Source organism: Mycteria americana, chromosome 1 (assembly GCF_035582795.1).
Source record: "Mycteria americana isolate JAX WOST 10 ecotype Jacksonville Zoo and Gardens chromosome 1, USCA_MyAme_1.0, whole genome shotgun sequence".
Classification (NCBI taxonomy): Eukaryota; Metazoa; Chordata; class Aves; order Ciconiiformes; family Ciconiidae; genus Mycteria; species Mycteria americana.
Window position 1 is genome coordinate 219539795 of NC_134365.1, and position 10593 is coordinate 219550387.

Below are 10593 nucleotides of genomic sequence, written 5' to 3' on the forward strand. Positions count from 1 at the left end.
GATATGTAGTAGAGTATGTGGGATTTATGCAGCCAATGCAAACTTTTTTTTTTAATTATTGCATGCAACTAGTGGCTTCCTCTCTGCAGAAGTTTGCATGAGGCAGGACAATAGATCTCCTTCAAATAATTCCTACCACTGTGGTTTGTTCCCAAAAATGATCAGTAGGATCAGGTAGATATAAGTACTGGAAGCACTAGAAACACTCCCAGAGAGATCCCCTAAAAGTTCAGCAAGTCATGACTCATGTTGGTCATCCACGGAAAGTCAAGTCTCAGTTTCCAAAGGCGTTGGCTTTTCCTGCAAAGCCAAGACAAAACAATACCCTAGCAGAGTAACAGAGACTCAGACCTGTCTGCAGGGACCCTGCTCAGCCCTGAACTAGCAATGGTGGATTAGTATCAAATCCAGTAAGTGCCTTCTAGTATTTCAGGAGCCCAGAGCATTTGCTTTCCTGTTTCTATCTATTCCCTATGCCATTCAGTACCCTCTTACTTGTCTGGGAAGAAAGAAACCAAAACCACAACCTGAATCCTCTCTATCTCCACATGAGAGAAAAACATGCCTTACCTTGCATGGCAAGGTATCCTCTGGCCATATCTGTTATTTTCCGTAAACAACTGCCTATTCTGTTTGTGCACACATGTGCAAAGGCACAGACGCACACAGGCTAGTATAAGAAACACATCACTTCGAGATCAGCTTTGTTTAACCTAAATTAGAACAGCCTGTACTAAATGATCTTCTATAATAACAACCAGCCTGTGGTGCTGGTGCCTGTGGATTCCTATTTCATGGCTGTCCGTGTGAAGCAATTTGATCAAGATTTTCAAAAGCGATCAATGACTTATTTCAGATGCCTAAATTTGCAGCCTGCATCTTGCCAATCCTGAAACAAGTCTGATTTTTGAGAAAACTGGGTCCACCTCCTCTCGAAACCAAGGCTCTGTAGTATGTTATATACAAGCCCCAGAAAAAAACAGAGATTATCCAGATGTATATATAATTCTTTCACTTACTGCTTTCTAATGATAGTTGCCTGCTCTGTCAGAGCTGTGTTCAGCATCTGAAGAGCTGAAATACAGCAAAGCTACCCACCAACACTTCCTCTGCCCTGTAGTCTGCTCTTAGAAGGACCAAGTTAAATATCTTCTCATTCAGAGCAATCATTCACCTGCTGTTGTGGCTTAATTTGAGTGAAAGAGGAAAATTATCCATAAGGAAAGAAAAAAAAATAAGTCTAGGGTCTGCAGATTTCTGACAACACTGCAACTATCCAGCTAGAGCAGATTTTGGTCTCATGGGTCATGGATTGGTGAGGGTCCAAATAGATTTTGCAAGAAACAAGAGGAAAGGGGGATGAGAGGATTTGAGAGCCATCAGAGAGCTCAGGGTGAGCGATGGGAAAAGGAGAAAACAAAGTGTAATTCCCTCCAAGCAGTGGAGAGCTGAAAATACTCCAGAGGAATAGGTACCTACCCACCTCTCCCCAACCCAAGAGGTTAGAGGAGATCTGTGAAGCTTCAGCCCATCTCTTGTAGTGGAAAAGTGAGAAGACAGACTAGGAGACAGATAATAGAGGAGCAGAAATGAGGGATGATAGCAGAAGTGAAAGATGGAAGGGAAATGGAGTAGAGAAGAGGGTTATAGTGCAATTCAGCTCTTCATGATGGGTAACCAAGAAGTGTAACCGGAAACTGAAGAGCATCCAAGAGAGAGGTGTGGGAAAAGCTTTGCAAAGATGCAGTCAGAGCTGAGCTGTGCAGAGCAGGGAGAGACACGGATACCTTGGCTAGGCAACATGTTAACTGCCTGCAAATGCGATGCATGTAAACAGAGGAGGACATCAGCTCACGAGGGGTGACAAACAGAAGTATACAGTAACCGGGGAAACAGGGCGAAAACAAAACAGAAGGGAAAAAAGACTGAATAAGCACAGAAGAACTTTCTGAGGAGGGCCCGTCAGGCTGTGCAACATTCTTTCGCAAGCAAAGACATTTGGAGGCTGATGCAACATGATACCAAACAAAATTTTGGAAAATTAAGGGAACAGTGCTGCAGCACTGGGAGAGTCACTTTTCTCCCAGGCTATTGATCATGGCTGTTCTGTCACATTGCAGAGCCAAGTTAGTTCCACAGATTTACTCCTCCTGTCCATTTCTAGCAGTCATTGCATCAAAGACACACATTTTCCAGTTCATAAGCAGTATTTTGTATGAAGAAACATTCTGGAAGGTGACAACAGAAGAGATTCCTCTCTACTGTTTCTGACTTTCCCAGAAAATGGAGTGGAAAGGGGAGTCCAGGGTCCTGGAGATAAGACAAGAGAAGGAGAGAAACCCATTTTCAATCAGGAAACCCACCAAGGAGAAGAAGGTTTGGGACAGGCAACTGGACAGGAGGTGTGGGGTGGGGAGAATAGAAGGGGAATAAGCACAGCTAAACCAGGAATTTGGAAGACAAATGGGGAAGGAATGGTTAGGATGGAACCAGAAGCAGAAGCATAGAGTGCAGCATTACAGGGCAGAAATAAAGGAAAGGCACACTGCTTTAAGCTACATTATGTTTAAGCTGATGGGACAGACTCTTTACCGTGTTTGTGGATGACACCAAATGGAGCAGTAGTTGATATGTTGGGGGCAGAGCTGCTATTCAGAGGGACCTTCCACATCAGAGCTATGGTCCGACAGAAACTTCATGATGTTCAGCAAAGACCTGCACCTTGGACAGAACAAGCTCTTGCAACACTCCAGCCTAGGGACAAGATGACTGGAAAGCAGCTTTGCAGAAGAGGACGTGAGGGTCTGCGTGGACAACAATTTGTCCATGAACCAACATCATGCCGTAGTGACAACGAAATCCAGCTGCATACTGAGCTGTATGTGCAAAAGCTTAGTCAGAAGGTCAAGAGATGCTGTTACTCCCCTCTACTTGGCACATCTAACACCACATCTGGATACTGTGTCCAGCTGTGAGCCTCCCAGTGCAAGAAAGACTGACAAACTGAAGTGAGTCCAGCAGAGGCCACCAAGATGGTCAGGGGGCTGGAGCGTATGATATCTGAGAAAGACATTGAGGTAACTAGGCTTGTTCAGCCTGGAGAAGAGAAAGTCTTGGGGGGAAATCTTTTATCAATACTGGAAGGGCAGGGAAATCTTTTATCAGTACTGGAAGGGCAGTTACAAAGAAGACAGCATTGGCTCCTCCCAGGAGTGTTCAGTTAACGGACAAGATGCAACCGCTGAGAGTTGCAACTGGGGAATTTCAGATTGCACATAAGGAAAAAATTCTTCATAATGAGAGAGGTCAAACTCTAGAAAATCCTTGGAGATTTTCAAAACTCATCAGGGCAAGCCCCTGAGGAATCACTTCTGACATTGAGGTTGGCCCTGCTTTGATCAGGGAGCTGGGCTGGAGCTCTCCAAATGCCCCTTCCAACCTGAATTATTCTCTGAGTCTTTGCAAAACAAGAAAAATGTGTCATGCACTTAGGTGAGGAGTTGAGTAGCAGAGAAACTTCTGAGCAACAGTCTGTTAGTGGTATCTACTCCCTGCACTGAAGCTGTGGAAGGGATTTGGCAGTAGAAGTGTCTGGAGAGATGGCAAAAATGGCTGATGGTGTCAGATGTGGGCAGAGTTAGTCGGATTGTCAAAGTCTGAGTTCACATAATGTTTCCTTTTTTTTTATTATTTTTATAGCTCAAATTTAAAATTAATGTTTTCAAAATTTTCCCTGAAAATTCTGAAAAACGTGAAGTTGGGAAATGTTTGCTTTGTAAGGCCAGAGCTTCGGTTTGAATTCAGTTATTCCTACTGCAGCAAGCACATTCTCAAACAATTAAAAAAAAATCATTGCACCATTCAGTTTGCTTTTAGTATCTTTGCTCTAGAGAAGATGAGAAAATGTTTCAATCGACTAATGCTAAATAACATTCCCCCCCAATTATTACTAAAACAAACCAAACCAAACCAAAATGAAATGAAATGAAATGAAATAAAAATAAAATGTGAGGCTGTTGAAACTAGTGAAAGTGAAACTAGTGAAACTAGTGAAATTCATGAAAACATGAATCTTTTCATGTTTTAACACATCAAGTAGCACTGGGACACAGGAAGAATATAAAATAAAATAAAGGCAGCAGCCTTTTGAAATTCCAGAAGAGACCCATGAGGTAAGATTTTAATTAAAAAATGTTTTTTATTGTAAAACTTCCTTCCATCATGAGTACTTATAGCATAATTGGTGGGTTTTTATAATATTTACAAGTTCTGTGACTCCACTGCCTTTCACTTTAAAATGTTGTAACAAAAAATTCTGGCAAGAGTCATAGATTGAAGAGTTTCAAAACCCCAGCTTCATTAATTATTGCTTACTCTTTGAAAACGCTCTTTGTAACAGACCTTAGCATATGTTTCTTGCTTTACATATGTGATTCAAGACCGTATGTTTCCTCTAATCTGTCCCTCGTGTTTCGCTACAGACATCAGGCAAGTTACTGCGCTGCTGAACTGGACCCATCACCCCTAAATCGAGGTCCTTTCCTGTTTGGGAAGAATGATGCCCAGTGAAGTGAAGGGCCAGAAAAGGATTTGGGTGCTTTAATTGCCACTCTAGGTATTTATAATTGGTAACTAGGGATTTACTAGGTATAACTAGGTATTTATAATTGCCACTCTAGGTATTTAAGTCCAAAATCTAAATCTTTGCAGTCCTTTTTCAGCTGCTGCTTCTTCCATCTGGTGCCTAAAGTCTGTAGAGGACTACGTTTGATGTTGAAATTCCCTGTGCATTTACCAGTCTGCTCCTTGGCATATTAAGAAATGCCACAGACAGCACAAAACCATTCATATCTGTGTAAGCCTCAACAGGGCTCTCATGTTGAGCATCCCTCTGCCAAGTCTCCTAAGGGGGTAGATATTGCTGAAGCATCGCCGCTAGATAAAGCCCTGTACAAAGTGTAGCTGGAAGTAGAGCTGCCATGATAAGTCCATGCCTAGACTGCTAGTTCAATTCTCTTCCCTACCCAGACGGGTATTTTCTACTCCTCAAGCAGTGTCCTCCTTGCTAGTCCAAGGGGAGTGCTAGGTGGACCCTGTCAATTTATTCTCAATTTTGTCTCAATTTGTAGAAAGTTGTGCCCCTTAAGGAGCACTTAAGTAATCCCTGGAGGAGGGAACTGTGCCTTCAACACAATGAATTGGCCACTGGGACTTCAGAAGGCAGAGGGGAAGAACCTGAACAAGACACTTGAGAAGTACCATGCTCCCATATTGCTTGATGTACTGATTAAAGCAACCCCCTTCCTGTAGAGAAGAAAATTGAGCCACGGTGTGCCATAGTCTACATAGTGCTCTAAACATTATGCTATAGGAGAAAAGAGAAAGAAAAGCCACCACATCCTCCAGTCGCTGTGTTTCATGAGGAAGGTCTAGGGATGTGAACCACCAGTAGTCAGCGCTATCTCCCTCTATAGCCCAGATTAAGGCATTTAAATCACAGAGAGAGGTTAAAATGCAGGTGCTATCATGAAGGATTATGAGATCTGAGTCCCTTGACAGACATCTAAATTCCCCTAGGGCATCTACACCTACATGGGCTGGAGGCTGTGACTCAGGTCTTCTGGGAGACCCACAGTCCTGCTACATAGCGAGCTGAACCTCTCTTCAGCCTCCATCAACTGTATTGACTAGATCTCCACTAGTGGCAAAAGGAGCATCAACCACCAGCTCACATGGTGATGTCTACATTTAAATATCTTAAAATCATAGAATCATTTAGTTTGGAAAAGACCCTTAAGATCACCAAGTCCAACCGTAACCCTAGCACTCCCAAGTTCACCACCAAACCATGTCCCTAAGCACCATACCTACACGTTTTTTCAATACCTCCAGGGATGGTGACTCAACCACTTCCCCAGTCCCATTCCAGTGCTTGATAACCCTTTTGGTGAAGAAATTTTTCCTAATATCCAATTTAAACCTCCCCTGGCGCAACTTGAGGCCATTTCCTCTCATCCTATCACTTGTTACCTGGGAGAAGAGACCGACCCCCACCTCTCTACACCCTCCTTTCAGGTCGTTGTAGAGAGCGATGAGGTCTCCCCTCAGCCTCCTTTTCTCCAGGCTAAACAACCCCAGCTCCCTCAGCTGCTCCCCATCAGCCTTGTGCTCCAGACCCTTCCCCAGCTCCGTTGCCCTTCTCTGGACACGCTCCAGCCCCTCAATGTCTCTCTTGGAGTGAGGGGCCCAACACTGAACACAGCATTCGAGGTGCGGCCTCACCAGTGCCCAGTACAGGGGGACAAGCACTTCCCTACTGCTGCTGGCCACACTATTCTTGATACAAGCCAGAGTTTAATCTTAATCCAGAGCTAAAGACTTGAGTCAATTGCCTAAACATATGCAGCTAGTTTGGTCTATGGCAAGAAACTAGTGCCATTTGGGATGTTCCTGGGGATTGGGCTACATCAATACAGAGTTTGCAGGTATGATACAGGATAGAAAGGAAACCTAGCTATTCTTGAGTATCAGCTGGAGGCCAGGCAGCGTACCCCAGGGTATCTCAAAGGCAACTGAACACCAGTTTGTGGGCATCCAGTCAAACCCACTGTTGATAAGAAGTCAGAGTTAGTTTGAAAAACAGGGACTCTGAGCCCTTTGCTTTAACTGGTTGATATCTTATATCTGCTCTCTGAAGTCTACTGTCAGTTTGCCCTCTTAAAACACTAATCAAAACCAGAAATCAAGACGACCTGCTTTCAGCCAGGAAGGTTTTGCACAACTCTCTGTGCACATCCAATGTCACGTTATCTGTTTTTCTTCTTTTCCCACAGTGTAATTGCTTTTCCAACCTCCTGCTTCCTTAGGCTGCTCATGAGAAGGCTTTCGAGTAAATGCAATAAAAGTGCAATGACATCACGTGTTTGTGCACTACAGAATGTGTCATTTCATTCGGTTTGCATCATGCGCTTCCTATTGCTCCTCAGTAGACCTCTGGACTCACCCACACAAAATATTCTCAGATGTCTCCTAGCAGAGTACCTGAGTGCTGCATGGTTAAACAAACCACTTACCGAGGTCTGTGGAGCAATGCTTTCAGCATCTCATGGCCCAAATGTTTTTTTTTCTTACCACTTCTTATTTCACAACTCGCCTGTTGGGATTCTGGTGTTGTGCAAGAGTTGTTATGGGAATAAAGTCTTATCTCAAAGAAAGATCTTGCTTTATTTGGATCAAATAAGATAAGTACATCTCCCTAACTTTCCTCCTCCAATAATAATACAAAAAGCTTTATTCACTTAATAAAGGCCTAAAAAACATAGCTAAGTTTTGCAAACAAACATCCAAAACTCCGTTGCTTTTCCACTGCACTGTTTCAGATACCCCCACAAATTAGAATTAAAGACGCAACATACTATCCGCATTGGGAAGCTACGGCAATCATTTTTCTGGTTAAGGCAGTGCAGTTTTTGAAGATATCTCAGCCGTAAGTGACTGAGATCAAGTTACAATCTGTTCACCAGCCAAACCCTCACAACTCTCTGTACCTCTCCCTGTTTGTGAAGTAGTTTAAACCATCTTCATGTTTTACTTGTCAAATGGGACAGGCTAAGTCTACATCCAGTATCATTTACATCCTGCCTAGGGATAATTTATTAGGTCACGAGGCTCAGCTCCATGGCAGCTGCTCCTATCCCCTTTCTGCTGTCTTGCTTTGCAGAGCTCCCAAATGCGCTCCTCGAGATCCCTGGTACTTTCTCTCAAGAATGAGGTTACAAAACCTGGCAAAGTTTTCCAGCCAGACACTGTGAGAGAGTTCAGAGGGGATGCAGCAGCAACTGGGAAAGGTGTGAAAAATGGGACCTTTGCAGAAAGGTTATGAGAATTGGTTCACAGTGGAAGGGGGAGAATTAAAGCATATAAACAGAAAGGGATGTTTCAAATATTCTGAATCAGCAGGGAAGAAGGAAGAAACACAGAGAAAATGTAAGTCAAATGTTGGGTGGATTTTTACAGTCTCAGTGGTGGCGTAGATGTAAATGTATGTTGGGATCAACCCTGAACCCGGGGGACCCAGCAGAGACTGCTTCCTGGAAGAGGCTTCATGCATGGGGAAGGGAGCAGACGCTTTCCCATCAGTTTGGACTTACAGATGGTGGAATGTGAATTATTCAGGACTTCTGAGACAACTCTAATTATCCTGGAGGGTTTTCAGATCAGCCTGAGTGCCTGAATCCTTCTTGTTCTGCGAATGAAAAATCTGCTTGTTTCTCCAAGGACAATTCAACCGGGATATCCAAGCTCCTGCTTGGGAGCAACCCTTAGGTGGGAGAGTTTCATTCACACCATTTCAGTGACCAATACTGCTGCTGTTGGCACTCGCTTTTTGCTCTACAAATGGTACCAACAACACATATGGGACTGGCAATGACATCAGGTGATGCTCAGCAGGTTTGATGCATCCAGCAACTTTTTGGACTGTGCTCAGAGGACAACCTGGGTGAAAGTCAGTGACACCTTCAAAAGTGAGGCTTTGTACAGAGTATTCATTCTTTTAATGCATTTCTTGCTTTTTCATCCCCAGCTGTTCTGTTTACTCCATCCTGACCACTGCCGCCTTCTCCCTCTGTTCTTCACTGGATTCTTCTCATCTGTTCCAAGCTGTCTGTCCCAAACAGGACATAAACCCAACGAAGTTTGATCCTAAACTGAACTTTTGAACTGTATTATGTTTGAGTGGAGTGGAGATTAGGTCAAGGGAATTTATGGCCCCATATTTCACTGAGAGATGAGGCTTCTCTTCCTTGTTTATTATTCCTAAAACTTTTAAATTTTTAGATGTAATATTATTGATTAGAAAAAAATCTGCTCTAATTGGAACAGCCATTTCAATCCACCAAAATATAATATCAGCCAAGTCTGTGCTCTAAAGGATGCAGGCAAGCATGAATTATGGGCTGGCACTGTGTCAAAAATGCAGCTATTGTTCTCAAAAACAGGATGCAGACCAAGGGGAAATGGTGTCTGGTCTTGACTGTTCATAGTATAGGCATTAAAAAAAAAAACCATAGTCCAACTGAAAAGGTAGAAGGTCACATTTTCGTGGGAGAATTTTTTTTTTATTTTCCTGTATCTGTTGATTTCCACCATGTAAGGGTCTGGATCACCAAGCACAGATAAAAGTATTTGTTTCATCCATCAGCTTGTGGAGTGTGTTATCCACAGCACACACAAAAGACTTCAAAGCAGCACCTGATACCTTATATGGAAAGTTCCTTTTAAGCCAGATTTTTTTTATCTGAACCTAAATAAAATTCACTTAAAAATCAATGCACCCTTTGGACCTAAGTGGAGAAAGAAGAACAATTTTTCTGCATTCCTCAGGTGAGCACTTGTCCACATTACAGCCACACTAAGAGTCCTGCAGGGATCAGGACTGCCCTGTGCTAGGTGTGTGTCAAAAAATGTCTGAAGAGCTTCCAGTCCAACCTAACCAAAAACGGGTGGAGATAAGCACAGCCTGGCTCCTTCCATAGCTGGGGAGGACCTGCATAAGTCCCTCCAAGCACAAACTATGCAAGGTGACTCCATTTGGAGTATCCTTTATCCAGTAAATATCTGCTTGCATATAGTTCTCATGCTGCAGTGTGTGTCGGTAATCACACTCCATTTTTGTAACAAAATGTATTTCGCATTGGCCAAGGGTGAAAACGTGCACAAGGCAGGGGTTCTGCACTAACCCCAAGGCATACACACCTTTGCTGAATTTCCTTGGAATGGCCATTCCCTGTCTCTCCACATCCCCTGGGGCAGGAGCTAAACTTGAGGCTTCCAGTTTAGCAACCAGACCAACCAGCTCCTTGGCCAAAGCTGGGCTGAATGGGGCTTCCCTGTATTGTTCTGCTGGCCGGACGGCTGCCCTCCTCCCTCTGTTCAGTTGAGAAAACCCATGTGTGGCTCCCAAAAGGGAGCTGGACCCCTAGCATGTTATGAGAGAGAGCACCTTTCTCTGGTTTAGCAACACTTGAATAACATTTAAGAGCAGCTCCTCATTGCAATGGAGGGAAGGAGAGAGGGATGGAGCAGTGAAAACAACCCCAAGGGGCTTGGCAGCAGACTTGCTGCCTCTCCAGGATGCTCTTGGATTCGGCAGTAGGGAATAAATCATGTTTTCCCCAAACCCGGGCTACTCGGTGCTACCGTTTTCCTCTCATGCAGTAACATGTCACAAATCATGTCTTTATAACTCAACCCTCTATCAGGCTATGAGTACATTCCTCCAGTAAGGAAACAGCCCCCTGAGGAGGGTTGCTCCAGACAAGTCCTGTGCCAGGGAAAATGCTTCTGGGAAAAAGCATTGGACAACCCTCCCCAGCAGCTCCGTCTTTCTCTTTGACCTCCCCAAGTATATGTCTCCACAGACGGGTACAGACAGATGTATATTTGCTCCACCCGAGCACTGAGCTGGTCGGCCACAAGCCAGCTCTGGCTGGGATCTGCATGGCTTCATGTGCCTGAGCTCACAGCTTCCACCAAGGAGCTTTCATGGGCACACAGCCCCCAGACAGCGATGTCTCATGCCCTACCAGTGTC